The sequence below is a fragment of the Macaca thibetana genome, chromosome X (assembly GCF_024542745.1).
Source record: "Macaca thibetana thibetana isolate TM-01 chromosome X, ASM2454274v1, whole genome shotgun sequence".
NCBI lineage: Eukaryota > Metazoa > Chordata > Mammalia > Primates > Cercopithecidae > Macaca > Macaca thibetana.
This window is the reverse complement of record NC_065598.1, coordinates 99,262,333-99,282,078: the sequence shown is the minus strand read 5'-3', so window position 1 is coordinate 99,282,078 and position 19,746 is coordinate 99,262,333. Positions and strand designations below refer to the sequence as shown.

Genomic DNA, 19,746 nt, shown 5'->3' with positions numbered 1-19,746 from the left:
TGTCTGTGATAAAACGAGAATCTGAATTACCAAATTTAGCTTTGATTATCAGGTTTTAAGGTTCCTTTAAGATCTAAAAATCTATATGCTGGCCAGGTGTGGTGGATCACGCCTGTAATCCCAGCACTTTGGGAAGCCGAGGTGGGCAGATCACAAGGTCAGGCGATTGAGACCATCCTGGCCAACATTGTGAAATCCCGTCTCTACTAAAAACACAAAAATTAGCCGGATGTGGTGGCTCGCACCTGTAGTCACAGCTACTCCGGAGGCTGAGGCAGGCAAATCGCTTGAACCTGGGAGGCAGAGGTTGCAGTGAGCCGAGATCATGCCACTGCACTGCACTCCAGTTTGAAGACAGAGCAAAACTCTGTCTCCAAAAAAAAAAAAAAAAAAAAAAAAGATATACTGTGTTCATAAATCATATATCAGAAAAAAGACCAGCATACTCATTCCCTCATCCCTTTTATTCCTACAGTTTCAGAAGCCTCACATCTCTAAAAAAGGAAAAACCATTTTGACCAGTCTCATATTATTGAAGGCTTCTATTTAGACTTTTAATGTTTTTTCAGAAAGATTATAAATTCAGAAAGTCTAGTCCTAATTCCCAACATAAACTGACAATATTAAAGAAAATGAAATTTATTAGACAACTTTAAACTTGTGTCTTATTACTAAACTATAGACAGTAAAGAATATTACTGGTTACATTTTAAATCTTTTATTTCATAAATATATTATATTACATTATGTGGAACTTTTGGTGGTGATAGAAGTGTCAGTATGTTAAGTAAAACATTTTAAACATCTCACAATGTTTAGATCCTGTATTGACATGTCTTTATTATTTTCTTTTAATATACCATGAACCTGGAAAATGACAGTGATGGGCTAGGTGTCTTCGGAACTCCAAGAGTCTCTGTCTCTAATTAGATACTGGAAACTTTCTTCCTTTTATCCAAAGCTAATTGTTTCACTCATGCTCTTCTAGAACCCTTATCCAAGATTTATTGCAGTGTCTCCTTCTTTAGGATCTCACTTGTATAACTTTTTCTTCTTGATCTTGTCAAACAATCCTCTTTCTCCTCCAGTCCCCTAACGGATTTTCCCAAGGATTCAGTTATAGCCAGTGCTCACAAACTCAGGTTCTCACAGGGGCCAGGCAATAGACATAAATGACTCAGCATCGGCTGGTGTTTTCTAATCGTACGTCCCACCATCATTTAAAGTCTACAAAGAAACTCAGCAACTTCTTTTGAAGCAGTTCTCCCTCCACTCCTGCTTTATAAATTTTTTTGTCAATGACATAATAATTTTCCTAATTCATCAATCTAGGATGACTGAAGTGTCCTGACAGAATAGTCAGAAAAAGGTTGTGCTTGTGACATCAGCATGATAGTGATACTACCACAGATCTAGTCAGGATTCAGGATGAGGCAGGAAATGACCATCATAGTAATGGGCAATACCAGGTCTGCATAAGTCATGGCAGCAGAACAAGACCAGGTAGGATTTAGGTACATTATATAATACTTAAAATGTGCCCCAAAGCCAGTGTCAAGCAGGTCTGTTCATAGCACCAAGAAAAGCTCTAAGGAAATAGTTGCTTCAAGTAAGTTACCCAGTTACATTTCAGTTAGGGCAGTTCAGGACTGGTGGCTGGCCTAAATCCCAGAGAAGGACCCTTCAGTGAGTGATTATTAACCTTTTCTGGTCATGAACCCCTTTGAGAATCTGATGAAAGCTGTAGAAATTTTCCCTAGAAAAAATGCAGAGATTAACACATTCATAAATTATTATTTAGAATTTTAGAGGTTTTATGAGCCACTTGATCCTATTTGTAGACCCTAGGCCAAAAACCTCTGCCACAGGCCTTAAAAGACCTTGGCTAAATAGAGCAATGCTGAATCTCCTTAGGAGTGGGGAGGGTCAAGGAATGAATACTCTTTGCTTAGATAACTGAGCTTACTATCTGAAGTTCCTATGTCTTCCATGTTCTCTCTCTTGATAGATTCTGTTACTCTAACCCTCATGCCTGGTATTTTTAAGTTTTCTGTATCACAAATATTATTAATTGACCATAAATCTTATGATTTATGTATGAACTCTCAATTCTACTTCATTTGGTCTATATGTCTATTGTTATACCATGCTATCTTGATTACTGTAGCTTTGTAGTAAGCCTTGAAATCAAGAAGTGTGAGTCCTACAATTTTGTTTTTCTTTCTTAAGAGTGTTTTACAGATGCTGGAGAGGATGTGGAGAAATAGGAACACTTTTACACTGTTGGTGGGACTTTAAACTAGTTCAACCATTGTGGAAGACACTGTGGCCATTCCTCAATGATCTAGAACTAGAAATACCATCTGGCCCAACAATCTCATTACTGGGACATATGCACACGTATGTTTATTGTGGCACTATTCAAGATAGCAAAGACTTGGAACCAATCCAAATGTCCATCAATGATAAACTAGATAAAGAAAATGTGGCACATATACACCATGGAATACTATGCAGCCATAAAAAAGGATGTGTTCCTGTCCTTTCCAGGGACATGGATGAAGCTGGAAACCATCATTCACAGCAAACTATCACAAGGACAGAAAACCAAACACCACATGTTCTCACTCATAGGTGGGAATTGAACAATGAGAACACTTGGACACAGGATGGGGAACATCACACACTGGGGACTGTTGTGGGGTCGGGGGAGAGGGGAGGGATAGCATTAGGAGATATGCCTAATGTAAATGATGAGTTAATGGGTGCAGCACACCAACATGGCACACGTGTACATATGTAACAAACCTGCACGTTGTGCACATGTACCCTAGAACTTAAAGTATAATAATTAAAAAAAAAAAAAACCAACAACAGACGTTATTCCAGTACATGAAAAAAAATAAAAAAGAATGTTTTAACTAATTTGGTCCTTTGTATTTCCATATAAATTTTAGCATCAGCTTGTCGATTTCTGTAAAAAAAAAAAAAAAAAAAAAAAAAAAAGGCAGATGTAATTTTCATAGGGAATGTGTACAATCCATAGCTTAGTTGGGGGAGTATTACCATCTTAACAATATTAAATCTCCCAATCCATAAACATGGGGTGTCTTTCCATTTATTTAGGTATTCTCTAATTTCTTTCAGTGATGTGTTGTTGCTTTCTGTGTACACATCTTGAACTTCTGTTAAATTTATTTCTAAGTGTTTCATTCCTTTTGATGCTGTTATAAATGGAATTGTTTTCTTAATTTTCCTTTTGGATTGTTCATTGCTAATCTATGCAAACACAATTTATTTTTATATATTGGCTTTTATTCTGAAACCTTTCTGAACACACTTACTATCTTTAATCATTTTTAAAATAAATTTTGTTGCTTATATTTGAGGTATAAAACATGATGTTATGGGATATGTATAGATAGAAAAACACTTACTATAGTGAAGCAAATTAACATACCTATTATCTCACATAGTTACTCTTATGTGTGTGTGACAAGAGCAGCTAAAATCTATTTATTAAAAATCTCTAATACAATACAATTTTATTAAATATAGTCTTTATGGTATAATTCACTCTCTAGAGTTGTTCATCCTACATGTCTGCTACTTTGTATCCTTTGAATTATATCTCCCCACCCCTGGTAACCACTGTTTTATTCTCTATCTCTATATATTTGATCTTTTTCAAAAAAGATTTCACATATAAGTGAGGTCATGCAATATTTTTCTTTCTATGTCTGGCTTCTTTCACTTAGCGTAATGTACTCCAGTACCATCCATATTGTGGCAAATGGCAGAGTCTCCTTTTTATAGCTGAATAGTACTCCATTGTGTGTAGGTACCACATTTTCTTTATTCATTTATCTATTAATGGGCACTTAGGTTGTTTCCATATCTTGGCTATTACAAATGATGCTACAATGAACAAGGGAGTGCAGATATCTTTCTAACGTGGTGATTTCATCTCCCTTGAGTTTATACCTGGGAGTAGGATTGCTGGGTCATATGGTAGTTCTGTTTTTAATTTTTTAGGACTCTCCATACTGATTCTCATAATGGTTGCACCAACCTATATTCTTACCAATAGTACACAAGGGTTCTCCTTTCTTCACACTCTCACCAAGATTTGTTATCGCTTGTCTTTTTTATTATAGCCATCCTAGTGAGTATGAGGTGATATCTCATAGTGGTTTGGATTTGCAGTTCCCTGATGATTAGTGAGGTTGAGCAATTTTTCATATTTGATGGCCATTTTTATGTTTTCTTATGAGAAATGTCTATTCTTCTTTGGAGAAATGTCTGTTCAGGTTCTTTGCAAGCTCTAGTAGTTTTTTAATAGATTCCTTAGGATTTTTTTGTATTTACGAACATGTAATCTGTAAATAAAAATAGTTTTACTTCTTCCTTTCCAATCTGAATGCCTTTTACTTCATTTTCTTTCCTAATGGCCCTGGCTACAACCTCCAACACAAAGTTAAGTTGGAGATGAGGGTGGGCATCCTTGTCTTATTCCTGACCTCAGATGAAAAACATCTAGTCTTTTATCCTTAAGTGTGATGCTAACTGTGGGTTTTTCATATATGTCCTTTATAAGATTGAGGAATTTCTTTTATTCTTCTAGTTTGTTGATTTTTTAAATCAAGGAAAGGGTGTTGGATTTTGTCAGCTACTCTTCCTGTGTCTATTGAAATGATTAATGCCACCTACAAACATCTCACTCCTCAGATTTTCCTTCTATGTTTTTATGTCAATTTCTTGTTTTCTCCCACTGTTATCATTACCACAGGCAACTGCAGTGTTAAACAATTGCTACTGGTTGTTTTAGACAAATGCTCTGAGGAAAAGAGTATTCTGCTATGAGCAAGCTCTGAGTCAGGTGAATTACAGAGAAACTCTGTGAGTGGGGATTTCCAGGAAACTGCCAGACCAGTCAAATAATGACAATTCTCTGGGAATGAGGCTTTGGAAGTGTTCCAATCCTGTTCCAACCCCTCCAGTGACTGCAAGACTGCTGGTTTTCAGTGCGATTGTGAGTTGTTGGTTTTCAAGGTTACCATAGAAGTGAGGAGAGAGGATGGGAATAGGATGAGTTAAAATGCCAGAAAGCTCCTTGGTCTTACTGAGATTCAGATGATCTTTTTAATAAATGCTCTGTGAATTGATGCAAGTCCTTGATCAATTTCTAAGTGAGGCTGATGTTGACCACTGGCTCAGATTATAGCTATCATTTTTCAAAATCTGCATTGCTTGTTCTAGTGTGCTAGTTCTTCTATCTTGTGGTAGCAGTTGGGAGTAAAAGAGAGAAGGGGACAGTGGGTGCACCTGAAGTTTATTTTAAACTGTTGGCATCATCACCAGTACTAATACCATATAATGCACAAGTTCAAAGTAACGTCATATTTCCTGGTATTTGCTGTCTGATACCTTGCAAATGACCAAGAAGGCATTGAGCTCATAACTCAGAATGCTAAAGACAGATAATCTCGAAAGAGGGATGTATTTGAAGGCCACTGGTTATATCTTCCAAACCCTGAAGCTTTTCATTATTTTTGAAGACTGAGTTTTTCCATGAACTTACTCATCCTCAGTAATTTCGGTGCCAACATTGTCCTCCCAAAATCAGTGATATTATGTTAAATTTTGCTTTTATTTCAAAAAATACTTCTGTGATATTTCTGCTCATGTTGGCCCTAGAAAAGCTTCAAACAAATGTATCAAAAGCGTATAGACAACGTAGAATACTAACAAAAAGATCTTGACATACACTTTTCCTACAAACTGGAATAATTATGCAGTAAGAGGTATTTCAAAAGATGAAGTATTTTATTACTTTATTTTACCTTTGACTGAAATTCATCAGAAAAATAACTATTTCTACTTGATCTTCATTTGGTCATGTGTTGGCATGATTTTGGGGAAAGAGGGTCATGTTTTTTTCAAAAATAGCTTTCGAAACTTTAAAGCATTATACAAATTGTAAAATTCCCTTATGGAAGAAGTACAGAACTCTTTAACAGGGATGGCATCTTTCTACCCTGTCTAGAATTAAAACACAATGACTAATTAATGTAAGAAATTTATATTTGTACTGCTTTTCATTTTCCAATGTGCTTAGTGGACTTTGTCTCAGTTAGCTGGTCCCAGTAACATAATAATGATGTCAGGGTAGGTAATATTAGTCTCATTTTATAATGAAGAAATTGTGGCCAAGAAGTCAAGTGATTTAGCAGAGTTCTCATATATCCTATATGGCAAAGTTAGCCAGCACCAATACCCAGGCATGCTGACAACTGGTTCCATGCATTTTCCATGAGGTTAACTGCCTCCTCCAAGTAGCAATAGAAACAAATTTCACCCATATTCTATCCTAGCCCCCTTAATAAATTTAATTAACAATAACTATGAATCCCTCAGCATCCCTTCCAGTCTGTGGCTTAGTGTACTGTATGTCTGCTGTTTATCTACAGTATAGAATTTATACATAGTATTTCCTACTCTAGGAACTGAATGCTTGAGTGTTTGGGTTATTGCACTGACAGAAGATTGAATATATTTTCTTTGATAGGGAAGTAAAACTTTATTTTTTTTTCAGCAAGTGTTAAATTTTACAGTGAATTACAGGTCAATGAAAACATCTCCCATCTAAACAGAGCTGCTTCTCCTCTAAAGCATCCTTATGGTTTTCCAAGACAGCACTGCCCCAGCTTCCTCGTTGTAATAACTGATGTTATTTGATGTTGTTGATGTCCGATACACATTATGGCATTTAGATTTCTATCCACTAGCTTGTAAACTCAGGAGATCAGGTGCTGTGCCTGTTTTTGCTCACCATCATACTCCTAGATTCTAGAGCAGAGTCAGCCACAGAATAGGCACTCAAATTTGTTGATTAGATGGATGAATTAATTACTTAAATGAAGGAGGAAAAAAACAAACATGCTCAGCTGGGTGCAGTGGCTCACGCCTGTAATCCCAGCACTTTGGGAGGCCGAGGCAGGTGGATCACCTGACCTCAGGAGTTCGAGACCAGCCTGGCTAACATGGTGAAATCCCGTCTCTACTAAAAATACAAAAATCAGCAGGGCGTGGTGGTGCACGCTTGTAATCCCAGCTACTTGGGAGGCTGAGGCAGGAGAATCGCTTGAACCCGGGAGGCAGAGGTTGCAGTGAGCCGAGATAGCACCATTGCACTCCAGCCTGGGCAACAGAGCAAAACACCGTCTCAAAAAGAAAAAAAAAAAAAATATATATATATATATATATATATGTATATATATATGCTCACTAAATTTGTAAATGAAACCAAACTGGGATAGAAGGCTAGAATCTTAAAATACATAATAATAATTTTATATGACCATGACAAATGGGAGAAATGACCAGAAATGAAACAAAACAAGTATTGACAAGGCAAGACAAGTAACTTGTCAGAAATGATTGTTAATATTATATGTGTGGTAGAAACATATTTGTATTGACCTCATGCTTAGGCACCATATTTCCAGAGGAAGAGTGACAAAATTGTGGGTGTTTGGTAGGGAAGAGAAAAATGAACTATCTAAAAACCAGGTCCACGCGAAGACTGGTTAGTGTCTTCTCGCAGATGCTTAACCTAGAGAAAAGAAAACTTAGAGGGTATATGAGAGCGGCCCAGATATTTGGAGGTCTGTTATGTTGAAGAGGGATTGCACTGGTTAGTAGATGGTGTGCAGATTGCCACCATCCTACTCCTATCCCCACAGCAGATATCACAACATTTTTCCCATTGTAATCTAGGTAGTACATATCAATTGATCTAAATTGGCAAATTAGGTGGAGCTGTCAAAGATAATTAAGCAACAAACTTTTATACTGTATATAAAATTTAGGAAAACCATTTTTATTTCCAAGGCAATAGGAAGATGAAATTTTATCTTAACTACAACTTTAGTATCTAGATAAACTGACATTTTATAGGCTTTGAAGACAATGCTTTCTTTAATAAAACTTGCACAGGCTTACTTTGGATGTTTTACATTAGCCAACACAATTTTTAAAACATTAATTTTCACACAAAACATCACATTATGACTTAAATATTCATCTGAACAATGTTTTGCAGCATTTGGAAAAACTATGAAACAATAGATCTGTAATGTTCTCAAAAGGAAAAGAAAGTAAAATACTGAATGTTTCAGCCCTAAAAAATTATTATATTTTAAAAGAAAAATGCATTTCTATGGACTCATGGCAACAAAAAAAAGGAGGAAAAAAAGAGAAATTGTTAGTGTCTTAGTGAACAATGACTTCTTGCACAATGCACTAAGCTTTGTATTTTCTTTGAATTTTTTCTATTTAACCTGCATTCTTGCTGACAAGCAACCTACCTTTAGAAGCTACTCACCATCCTCAAAGAAGAAACTTGTATTTTTGACTTTATTTTTCCTTAAGAGAGACTTCTACAAAACCTCTCTGCCATCTCTGAGTTCAGAACTAATACCAAAATGAATGGGAGTTAGAGGTTGCAGATTTCATCACTTTATAAGGAAGAACTTCTTAACAAAGCAAACTATCTAAATAATGGAATGGGCTACTCCTGAGGTCATTTTTCAAACAGAGGCTAAGCCCACAAGTAAAGGAGTTGTAGAAGGAATTCCTGCAATCCATGAGAAGCTAGAAAAAAATCCATGGTTCCTAAATGCTTGAATATGGGCCAGCTTATTAGAACCCCCTTAAAAATTTGTTAAAAATATAGATTCCTGGGCCCCACTGCAGATATTTCAAGAGCAGGGATCTGGAATCTGCACTTTTGGTAAATCCTCTATGTGATTTTGACATGCAGCTATGTTTGGGAATCACTGGATTAGATGATCTCTAATATCCTTGCAAAACCAAGAGTCTATATAGTGAATTGTGAAGATACCAGATTGTGGCAGGTTTTCTATTAAAGGGGGACTTCAAACGATGGGAAAACTGGTGAATTGCCAAAATATTATCCTTAGTTTTGCAAGTTTCAAAAGCTTAAAGAAGACTGATACATGTTAATCAAGCTCATAATGGTCATGTGCCCAATTTATCCACATGTACAATGGGGAATCATCTTTTACAGAGACTTGGATTCTCATGTCCACTCTCTAGATAACCCATTCCAGAATTAATGCACCAAAGTAACAATAGTCAGAGGAGATCTTGCAAGCATAGGCTGAAGCAAATAGAATCAAATCATCCGTTTTCATATTTCTTTTATTATGAACATTTCAAATATATGCAAAAATAAAGAGTATACTATAATTGTGTATACACCTATCACACAGTTTCAACACCTGTCCAGCCTTGCTTTATCTAAACCTCTACCACCGACCACTAGTCACCAGACTATTTTAACCAAATCCAAGATATCACGTCACTTAAGCCACAAGCATTTCCGTACGTATCTCTGAAAAATAAGAATTGTTTCTAAAGCATAACCACAATACCTTTATCACAACTGAACGAAAATGAACAATTACTTAATATCATAAAATATACAGCCAGTGTTCAAATTTTCCTGACTATCTTTTTTCTAAGCTTGTTTGATCCATACATAAATAAGGATTAGAACTCTCGAGGAAAGGAAATAACATTCAATTGGTTAATGTGTCTCTTAGGTTGTCGCTAGAGTTGTTGTTGTTGTTGTTTTAATGATTTATAGAGTTTAATGGAGAGGCAATGTTCAGGCTAGCTTTAAAAGAGAACCCTAAGGAATTATTTAGGTTTATTTTAATCTATAGATTTATCTATAGGCTCCACTTCCAGATCTCTTATTTTCCCCCTTAGAGTTCTTTTAGTACAACTTTATTGAGATAGAATTCACATACTGTGCCACTGATCCTTTTAAATGTATCGTTAAATGGGTTTTGGCATGCTTACAAAGTTGTGCAACCATCACAGCAATCAATTTTAGAACATTTTTTTTTTTTTTTTTTTTTTTTTTTTTTTTTTTTTTTTTTTTTTTTGAGACGGAGTCTCGCTCTGTCTCCCAGGCTGGAGTGCAGTGGCCGGATCTCAGCTCACTGCAAGCTCTGCCTCCCGGGTTTACGCCATTCTCCTGCCTCAGCCTCCCGAGTAGCTGGAACTACAGGCGCCTGCCACCTCGCCCGGCTAGTTTTTTGTATTTTTTTAGTAGAGACGGGGTTTCACCGTGTTAGCCAGGACGGTCTCGATCTCCTGACCTCATGATCCGCCCGTCTCGGCCTCCCTAAGTGCTGGGATTACAGGCTTGAGCCACCGCGCCCGGCCAACATTTTCATTACCTAAGAAAGAAACTCCTTACTCTTTAGCTACCAGTCCCCCAACATCCCCATCTAACCTGTCTCCTAGTCCTAAGTAATCACTAATCTATTTCTCTTTCTATACATTTGCCAGTTTTGTACATTTCATATACATGGAATCATATAAGATGCAGTCTTTTATGACTGGCTTCTTTCACTTAGCGTAATGTTTTGAAGATACATACGTGTTATAGCCTGTATCAGTACTTCATCTCTTTTTAAGGTTGAATAATATTTCATTGTATGGATATATTACAGTTTATTTAGGCATTCATCAGTTGATGTACATTTGGGATTTTTCCACCTTTTGGCCATTGTGAATGATGCTGCAATAAACTATCATGTAGAAGTTTTTGTGTAGATGTTTGTTTTTACTTCTCTTGGGTTTATAACTGGAAGTGGAACTACTGGATCTTATGGTATCTCTATGCTTAACTTTTTAAGACACTGTCAGACTGTTTTCCAAAGTGGCTGCAGCGTTTTTACAGTCCATCAGCAGTGTATGAATGTTATGCTCCTCATTTCTTCCACATCCTCATCAACACTTGGTATTATCTAACTTTTTATAGCCATCCTAATAAGTGTGATGTGGCATCTCATTGTGGTTTTGATTTGCATTTCCCTTATAATTAGTGATGCTGAGCATCTTTTTATGTGCTTGTTGATCATTTGTACATCTGTGGAGAAGTCTTTTCAGATCCTTTGCTCATTTTTAAATTGGGTTATCTTTCTACCTTTGAGTTGTAAGATTTTTAAAAATATGTTCTAGGTAACTTCCTTATCACGTATATTATTTGTAAATATTTTCCCTTATTCTGTAAGTTGTCTTTTTACATTTCTGATAGTGTCCTTTGAAGCACAAACGTTTTGCATTTTCATGAAGTCCTATTTTTTTATTTTTCTTTTGTTGCCCTTGCTTTTGGTGTCATATCTAAGAATTCATTGCCTAACTCAAGACCAGACTTACTACTGCTGTCTTCTAACAATTTTATAGTATAATCCATTTTTAGTTAATTTTGTATATGCTGTGAGGTGAGGGTCCAACTTCATTCTTCTCCATGTGGCTATCCTGTTATTCCAGCACACTTTGTTGAAAAAAGTCTATTCTTTCCCCATTAAATGGCCTTGGCAGCTTTATTGAAAATCAATTGACCATAGACACATGTGTTCATTTATGGATTCTCGATTCTATTCTACTGATCTACACGTTAGCGTTATGCCAGTACCACACTATTTTGGTAACTGTAGCTTTGTAGTAAGTTTTGAAATTGAAAAGCCTGAGTCCTAAAACTTTGTTCTCTTGCAGGATTGTGTTGGCTATTCTGGGTTCCTTGAGTTTCCGTAAGAATATTAGGATCAGCTTGGAAATTTCTACAAAGAAGCCAGCTGGGGTTCTGATAGGAATTGCGTTGAATCTGTAGATCAATTTGAAGAGTATTTCCACCTTATAAATATTGTCTTTCAATCCACAAGCATGTGATATCTTTCCATTTATTTAGATCTTTTTTAATTTCTTTCAACAAAGTTTTGTGTTTTTAAGAGTGTTACTTTAGCACTTGTTTTTATTTTGCACTTCTTTTTTAAAATTTACTTCCAAATATTTCATTCTCTTTGATGTCATTGTAAATGCATTCTTTTGAACTTTTATTTTTGGATTCTCTCTTAAAATGTATTTGTTGAAGAAACCATGTTGTTTTTCTGCAGAGTTTCTCCCCCTCAACACACAGACACACACACACACCTGCACTCTAAACCTAAGTCTGGATGTTGTTACTTACATCACTACAATGTTAACATATTTTTCCTTGTATTTTTCTAAAAATTCACAGTTATATCTAGGAGCTTGACAGGGTTCAAATTGCATTTTTTGACAAAAAATGCTTTCTATGTGCTGCTATGTTTTTCCATCAACAGGCTTATGATATATGGTTAATACTCTTTTTGTAATGTTAGAAGACATTAATTATTATTACCTAGATCCACTAATTCATTAAAGGTTGTAATTTTATCATTCCTTCGTAATTTATTAGCTGGGAATCTTTTTAAAACACTTTCCTCGCCAACTCCTTCATTACACCAAGGAAGAGTTTGTATTAAAAAAAAGCAGGTTAAATGTTCGAGTCATTCTCTTTATTTACCAGTTTTAAAATAATGAGCTAGCTTTCTAGGTTTGGCCAAATTGAGCAATTATGTTTTTAAGTGTTTTTATGAATTTGTATATTTAAACATATTTGTTATATTTCTTTTTTTTTTTTTTTTTTGAGACGGAGTCTCGCTCTGTCCCCCAGGCTGGAGTGCAGTGGCCGGATCTCAGCTCACCGCAAGCTCCGCCTCCCGGGTTCACGCCATTCTCCTGCCTCAGCCTCCCGAGTAGCTGGGGCTATAGGCGCCCGCCACCTCGCCCGGCTAGTTTTTTTGTATTTTTTAGTAGAGACGGGGTTTCACCGTGTTAGCCAGGATAGTCTCGATCTCCTGATCCAGTGATCCGCCCGTCTCGGCCTCCCAAAGTGCTGGGATTACAGCATATTTGTTATATTTCAATCCATTGTAGTTATTATCTTTACTGATGCTCAAATTGCCCCATGTTTGACTGATGACAGTCTCTTCAAGTCCTTTTGACTCAACTCTAATAGCGTTTTTAGCTTCCTTGCTATCTGGTGTGACAAGAGATTTTATGTTCATCTTGGACATTTCTTGCCACATATCTGAAGTCAGCCATTTATTTAATTCTGGGTCCTTTTATTAGGAAATAGCATTTAGAACCATCCTATGGGCACTACAGGGGAATTTGGGCACTGAGATGTTCATTGTTTCTAAGTATTTTTAGTGGACAGAGCTTAAAAATGTTTTTTAAATGACAAAACTGAGTTCATTCTGATGCCTTCCATAATTGGATAATCTTAAGAGGTCTTTCCTTCAGGCTATGAAAAATCTGGCAAAGTATTCCTATTCCATAAGAGTATCCCTGTGTCAAATGATTTTTTTAAAAAAATATTGTATCACCAGAAACTGTGACTTGCTCTTGGACAATGATAGGTAAATAGTTGACAAATTCTTACTGTCTAATTTCCTTTTTACATACCTATTGCTGCCATAATTTCTGAATAAAACATTATATGATCTCATGAGTATTGTTGTAAAAATGAGGACAATAGGACAAAGTATTTGAAATCAGGACTATCTGGAAAATATAACCTGTATAGTTGCCACATAAATATTCTAGGCCAAAGATGACAAATACTTTGGCCTATGAACATGTTCAATATTAATGATTAGGACAGCAGTTGCTAAATTGGGTCCTGAGTTGTTCTAGTCCTGCTAATAGATGTTCCATAAACAAAAGAAATTCATGTTCACAAAAGTTTTGGAAATGTAGGATTGAAAAACAACACAACAGATTTCTTTACTTCAGGACTCCAAGAGACATTAATGTTTTAATATGCAACGTGACTCTTCTGGAAGGGAAATAGTATGCAGTGTTTATACACTTATTTGAATGCTTCACGGAACCCTTTTGTACATAACAACTTGTGAATGCTGGACGAAGCTGTACTTTTAAATTAATCACATTACAATTATGTACTCCTGAAGCTCAGGTCAATCTATTTCAAACTGATCAGGATGAGACTTTGGGAGATCTTGTTCATTGAATGTTGAAGAGCGTGTGTGTGTGTGTGTGTGTGTGAGAGAGAGAGAGAGAGAGAGAGAGACTCTGAAGGTAACTCTATCTCTGGTATCCAAACGCAATCTTGGTTTGGCCTTCTATCTACTGACTACACTATAATTCTATTTTGTGTGTGTGTGTATAACTGTGTTATAAAAATAGAATTTTTTATTATGTGTGGAGGACGCTATTTGACAGGTCTCAATGATTGACCATTGGGAATATCTGAGAGCCACAAAACCATCCACAGCTGTTACTTTGAATCTTTGTGCTGTCCATTTTGTGCTGATCCCTCACAACTAGTGTTAGTCATGTTGCTTCCATTCTAGGCAGACAATAGTAGTTGCTTTTTAAGTGGCCTCTAGAGACTCTTTTAATATAGGATTTCTGTGTAGTAATCTTCGGTCTAACAAAGGATTTTTCTCACCCTTAGGTGTTCCAACATTCACTAAACGTGTGGTGCTTTCAGCGGTTGTGAGATCCTGACTACAGAACGAGGTAGCTTGGAAACTAAAAGATCCTTAAAACTTGCCAGTAGGTTTGGGGGTTTCTCAGAGATGATTAAACTGTTGGAAAATGGCATCTATGAGAAAATGAAAAAGTAGTCTAGATTGTTACACCTAAAGACGAGTTACTCTAATATGAAGGATTGTTATTTAAAGCATTTCACAAAACTATTTATTGAGGTGCAAAAAGAAAACATTGGAACATCAATATATTTATTTTTCTCATTCTTTTAAATTTTCTGTGCTGGAGTATTTTAATGTTTATTCATTAAAATGTATGTTTAAAGTAATGTGTAATGTATACATGTACGGTAGTACATGTATATAATCTATAAATCCATATACATATATTGGGGCCCATGCTCAATAGTTTTTTAATAGACTAAAATGTATGCGGAAAAATTGATTTAGAGGATTGTGTGAATCTCTTCTTCATCAGAAGAGTGTTTTAGAGTGTATGTTAGGAAACGGGATTGGTTTAAATAGGAGCACGCGAGATTCAGCTACATCCATTTATTTTATTTAAATATAACCATTATTAGTGATACAGCATTCATTCATATTCAGCAAATATTTTCTGAGCATGTCCTATGCAGCAAGCATTGCCCTAGGCTCTGTGCATACGGTGGTGAACATAAACGTTGTCCTTGACCTCATAGTCCTTCCCCACTATAGTTTAGTAGGGATGACAGCCATCAACCAAATAATCATACACTTAAATGTACCACCAAAAATAGGTAAGTGTTATGAAGGAAAAACACAGCAAGTTACAGGAGGCTACAAGAGTATAAACTGGGGCATCATCTCTATTCTGGGATTATCGAGAAAGGTTATCCTGAGAAGTGACATTTAAGCTGGGGCCTGCGGAGATTGATCGCACGTTTGCCTTGTCAAGAGATAGAGGAAAAGTGGCCTAGATGGAAGTAGCGGGTATGTGTGAGGGCCTGCAGGGGTCATGAGATGAGTGAGGGCCTGTGCCACAAGGGCACAGGGTTTCAGACAATAGGGAAGCTTCAGAGATGGATCTGCCTGACAGAGAGGTGGAATGCAGGCTAAATGACCTCAGAAGCTTTGTCCTTCTTCAATTCCAGGGGGAAAAAAATCACAAACTAGTTGGAGGTACCAGAGGGCTACAGAAAACAACAAGAAGAGACTAGCTGGTCGGCTAGGCACAATTAAAACATCGAATTCTGCCCCAGCAGCAATTCCGGGAACTTCAAGTAATGCTCCCTGTGTGGCCCTCTAGAACCCTACCTGGTAAGAGTAAAGGGCAGTGTGTCCTCTATGTCTGCACTACAGATATAGACATTTTTTTTAATGGCCTGAGAATTTCATGAGCAGTAGCCAGCTAGAGGGCCTAGCAATGTGTTGTGATCATGTGTTTTCCTGAGTTATTTGAAACAAGAGGGTGTATGTACTACCCTCTTGGCAAAATTAAAGGATTTTGAGCTAGGATAAATGAGGTAGATCAGAGGGTAATTGCAGGAAGTGGGGCAGTGGCTACCCCTGCTTGAGGGCTTAGGCCCCAGGCTGCAGAGGAGCTAAGTGGGAGAGCAATATTTGACGGTCTGTTGCCACTGCGCCTAGTAATCGGCTAGGGGAGGAGAAGGAGGACAAGGGAGACCAGGGTTGGACGATGAGCATGAAAGAAGAGTGGGCGAGCCAGGGAGCGCTTGCCACACGGAGGGCGGGAGGCAGCTACACTGGGTCCCCAGCGCCAAGAAAGGGGCACGAGGAGGCGGCGCGGGCCCCGCCCCCTCCCCCTGGCGGGCGCGGGCGCGGGCGCGAGACGCTGCGCGGCGGCAGCAGCGGGCGCGAGCTGCAGCTGTCAGGCCACCGAGGTCCAAGCCGCACTTGCTGCCCCATTGAGAACGAGGAGGCAGCAGGAGCAGTGACGGTGACACTAAGAAGCCGGACTCCCGGCACGCAGAGCTGACCTACCTGGCACCCGCGGCCCTCTACTGTTTCCTTCCCATTGTGTTGGGTAAGGTGCCTGTGCGTGGGCAGGAACAGGGGCTAGGGGCTGGAGGACCCGGAAGGCCGGGAGGTGGGGGGCCTGTGAGAAGAGGGAGAAAGGAAAGTGTAGTTGATCCCGATGACCACTCATAGCTTGGGAAAAGGGACTGAGCCGCTCCCGAGGTCGGAGCTGGGGGCAGGTGACAGTGCAGGGGGGCGTTGCTGAGTAATCCCGAGCTGCTGCCAGAGCCGGGCAGAGAGGCGCAGGGCTCCGTGGGGAGCGGGTGTGGCTCAGTGCGCATGCGCCACAGCCGACTCTCTCTAAGAGCTGGGGGTGAGGTGAGAGGACCTGGGTCGGAGGTAGTTGGGACTGTGTGTGACATCTCACTTTCTAGGTCCGTCATGCTAACAGTGCCCCTGTCGTAGAGATGCCAGCATTCTCGTCTCCTAAGGAAGCTTCTTTTCCTTGTGTTCAGCTCGCTTGATGTCATCCAAACCTTATCTACCTATTTGTCCCTGGGCAGTCTACTGGGGAAGACGTGGCCTGGGGACGATGCTAAATTGCTATCTAGTGTGCTTTTGGGCTTATAGCCCTAGAGCTGTCGTTGTGAGGAGTGAAAGGTTAGACGTGAAATTCCACATTGGACCCTTTGAGTTGCATATAGAATATAAATGTGGGCATGAATGTAGGAATAGCGTTTCAGTGGCATGACAGCTGTGGCATTTGGAGTCGGCATGGATGTAGCTGATAACTTGTCAGCTCTGCAAAATGAATCCAGTGCGTCAGAGGGCTTCCCCGCTACGAAGCACCCACCACCACCACCAACGCCAAGTATTGGGTTGTATTGGAAACACACTCAAACATTAGATCATTTCTCATCCGTGTTGAATTTTACATAAAGATAGCCGCGCCCAATTCTTCAGTGCAGTATTTCCAATTATTGTGCCAGCATTCAACAGTGAGTTGAGTAATCCTTACCAGTGTGTCGCCACAAGATGGGCTTTCCCCGCAGGTCCAACCATGGCTCCTCCCCTGTACAGACTTCCAACAGTGCCACTCTCATCCAGTGCCTAGCCCTCCCCAGTTGCTATTCCCTTACCGAGCCCTGCAGTACACATGCCTTTCAAGACTTGCCTCCGAGCAATCTGCACTACTGATCTTGAGCATCATTCCACTCTATGGCAACTGAACTGATGCCAATTTGCTTTTCTGCCTCTCTTCTCTCCATTATCATACTAAAATGTACTATTTTCAAAGGTTCAACTTCTTTTTCTTCATTGTACTGCCTCCTCCCCCACCTCCACCCCCACCTCTAAGCATTCCCAACTAAATACAATAATTTAAATAAGGCTTTGTGGATGCAGGCACTGCAGATTCAGAAGGTTTCAAGTGTGTTAAAGAACAAAGAGCTGGGGAGTATTGGTTACAGGAATTCCTAATTCACCTTTCTGTCCAAGACTGAGACCCTGATGGGGAAAAAAAAAAAAGTCAATAAACTATCCTTAGAGCATGCTCATTAATGAGTTTGTGGGGGTAGGAAAGGGCAATTGCATCTCTCTAATATTTGACTCAGTTAGAGCCAGATCTTTCTCTGAATGGGATCAAAATCAGAATAAGCATTTTGGTCCAAATGCTTGCCCGATAGAGGACCCATAAGGGATGCATAAGGCATTTGACTTTCCTATTTACATATTTAGTGTTATCAAAGAATTCATTTGCCTGCTTAATGCTACCTTGTTTAAAGGTTTGGATTAAATCTGGCATATTCTGGGGGAGGAAAAAATGATTTCATTTACTTTTATACTGTGCTAGTTCTTTTTAATTTAAGTACGTACTAAAGGACATCACATTCATTTTCAAACGATGAATGATTGTGGAGATGCCAGCGCCCACCGACAACATCAAGTGGAGATCATTATTCTGCTCTTGTTTTTGGTAGGAATGGGGAAATGTACATACTTATTTTTAAATGTACGAGTAAGGGGAGGAAAACTCGAGCATTTCCCTTGACTTTCAACAGGTGGAATTCCCATTACGTCCCATCCAGAAAATGATCGAGTCAAGTTCATAACTTCTGCTCTTTAGTCACCTTATAAGTGATAGTATTTGGACATCTTACAGAACTATGGATCTATTGTACCTTGGTATCAATTCAGAGGCATTAATTCTGGGGACCTACCTAATCAGTTAATTGGTAAACAAATATTTATTATCTCCGTGGAGGATCCTGGTGCTGCACACTGAAGGGGCTTCAAAGATGTAAACAAACAGTGAGCTTACTATCCAGGAATTTAAAATTGATCATGTAAGAAAGACAGGAACAGTTTGTTAACAAAATAAGGCAGTATAATGATATTATTTCAACTGTAAACAATGAGATCCTGAGCTTGCATGTTAATTTGTAAACTTCCTGAGGGCAAGACCTTGCCTTAAATATTTATTAATTCCCAAAGGTATCTACGCCCAGTGGATGTTTGAGTGATGAAGCTTTGCAAAGTAGATTGGGTGGGAAGAAACCAGAAGCAGGGAGAGAACTTTCACAATAGATTAGATGTGAGAAGGTGTGGGCCAAAATGAGGATGGTAGCACAGGACTAGAAAAATGATACTTCAAGGGAAAATCAGCAGGACTGAATTAAGGCAAAGAGACAAATCTAAACTGTATTCATTTTTCCTTCTAGCAAATAAATGGGAATTGGAGACAGTAGAGGAGAGTGGAGGGTTTCCTTAGTAAGGACACAACACACAATAGGCACTATAGTGTTTTCTCAAATATCAGTAGCAAGATTGGACCAGAAGACCCTGAAGGTCCTTTCAATGCTGAGACTCTGTGCCATATGCGGATGTTCAAGCTTGTTGAGAAACAAGGCATTCTCAAATATGGAAGAAAGAGAAAAGGAAGAATTCTTATACTTTCACTAGCAGGCCCTTTCTGAGAAGGGTTAATACAGAGCCATAAGGCCCACACCAGTGCATGAAAGGATGTGGAGGAGCCAGAGGAATAAAAATCTCAAACCAAATTTTTCAAAACATGCTTACAAATTTTTGCAAACTTCATAACTTTTCATTCTCCCCCAAATCCTGTTAAGTAGGGCAGGTATTATCTGCTCTATTTTTATGTAAGAAGATACTGAAACAGAAAGATTAAATGACCTGCCCAAGTTCATAAAATAAATGAATGGTGTAACAGTGAGGAAGACCCTGGCATCCTGATTGCTGCCAGCTAGCTCAGTGCTCTTGACACTGAACCACATTGCTTTTCCTCTTTTTTCCTTGGCATAGAGCCTATAGGCCCAGAAGTTATGTATGCACATAACCAAATAGGGAA

General features: G+C 38.5%; 1 protein-coding gene across 6 annotated transcripts in view; it reads left to right on the top strand.

The window, feature by feature from the left end:
• RAB9B (RAB9B, member RAS oncogene family) overlaps nucleotides 1-19,746 on the top strand; it is a 132,708-nt gene that overhangs the window by 59,265 nt on the left and 53,697 nt on the right. For 2 of the 6 annotated variants that reach the window (XM_050776021.1, XM_050776023.1), the window contains one exon: nucleotides 14,390-14,454. The gene's annotated coding sequence lies outside the window, so the exon portion shown is untranslated. Of the gene's footprint in view, nucleotides 1-14,389; nucleotides 14,455-15,553; nucleotides 15,720-16,228; nucleotides 16,447-19,746 lie in introns of those variants that run through there. The other 4 variants (XR_007722574.1, XR_007722573.1, XM_050776022.1 and 1 more) reach the window with 3 other exon arrangements.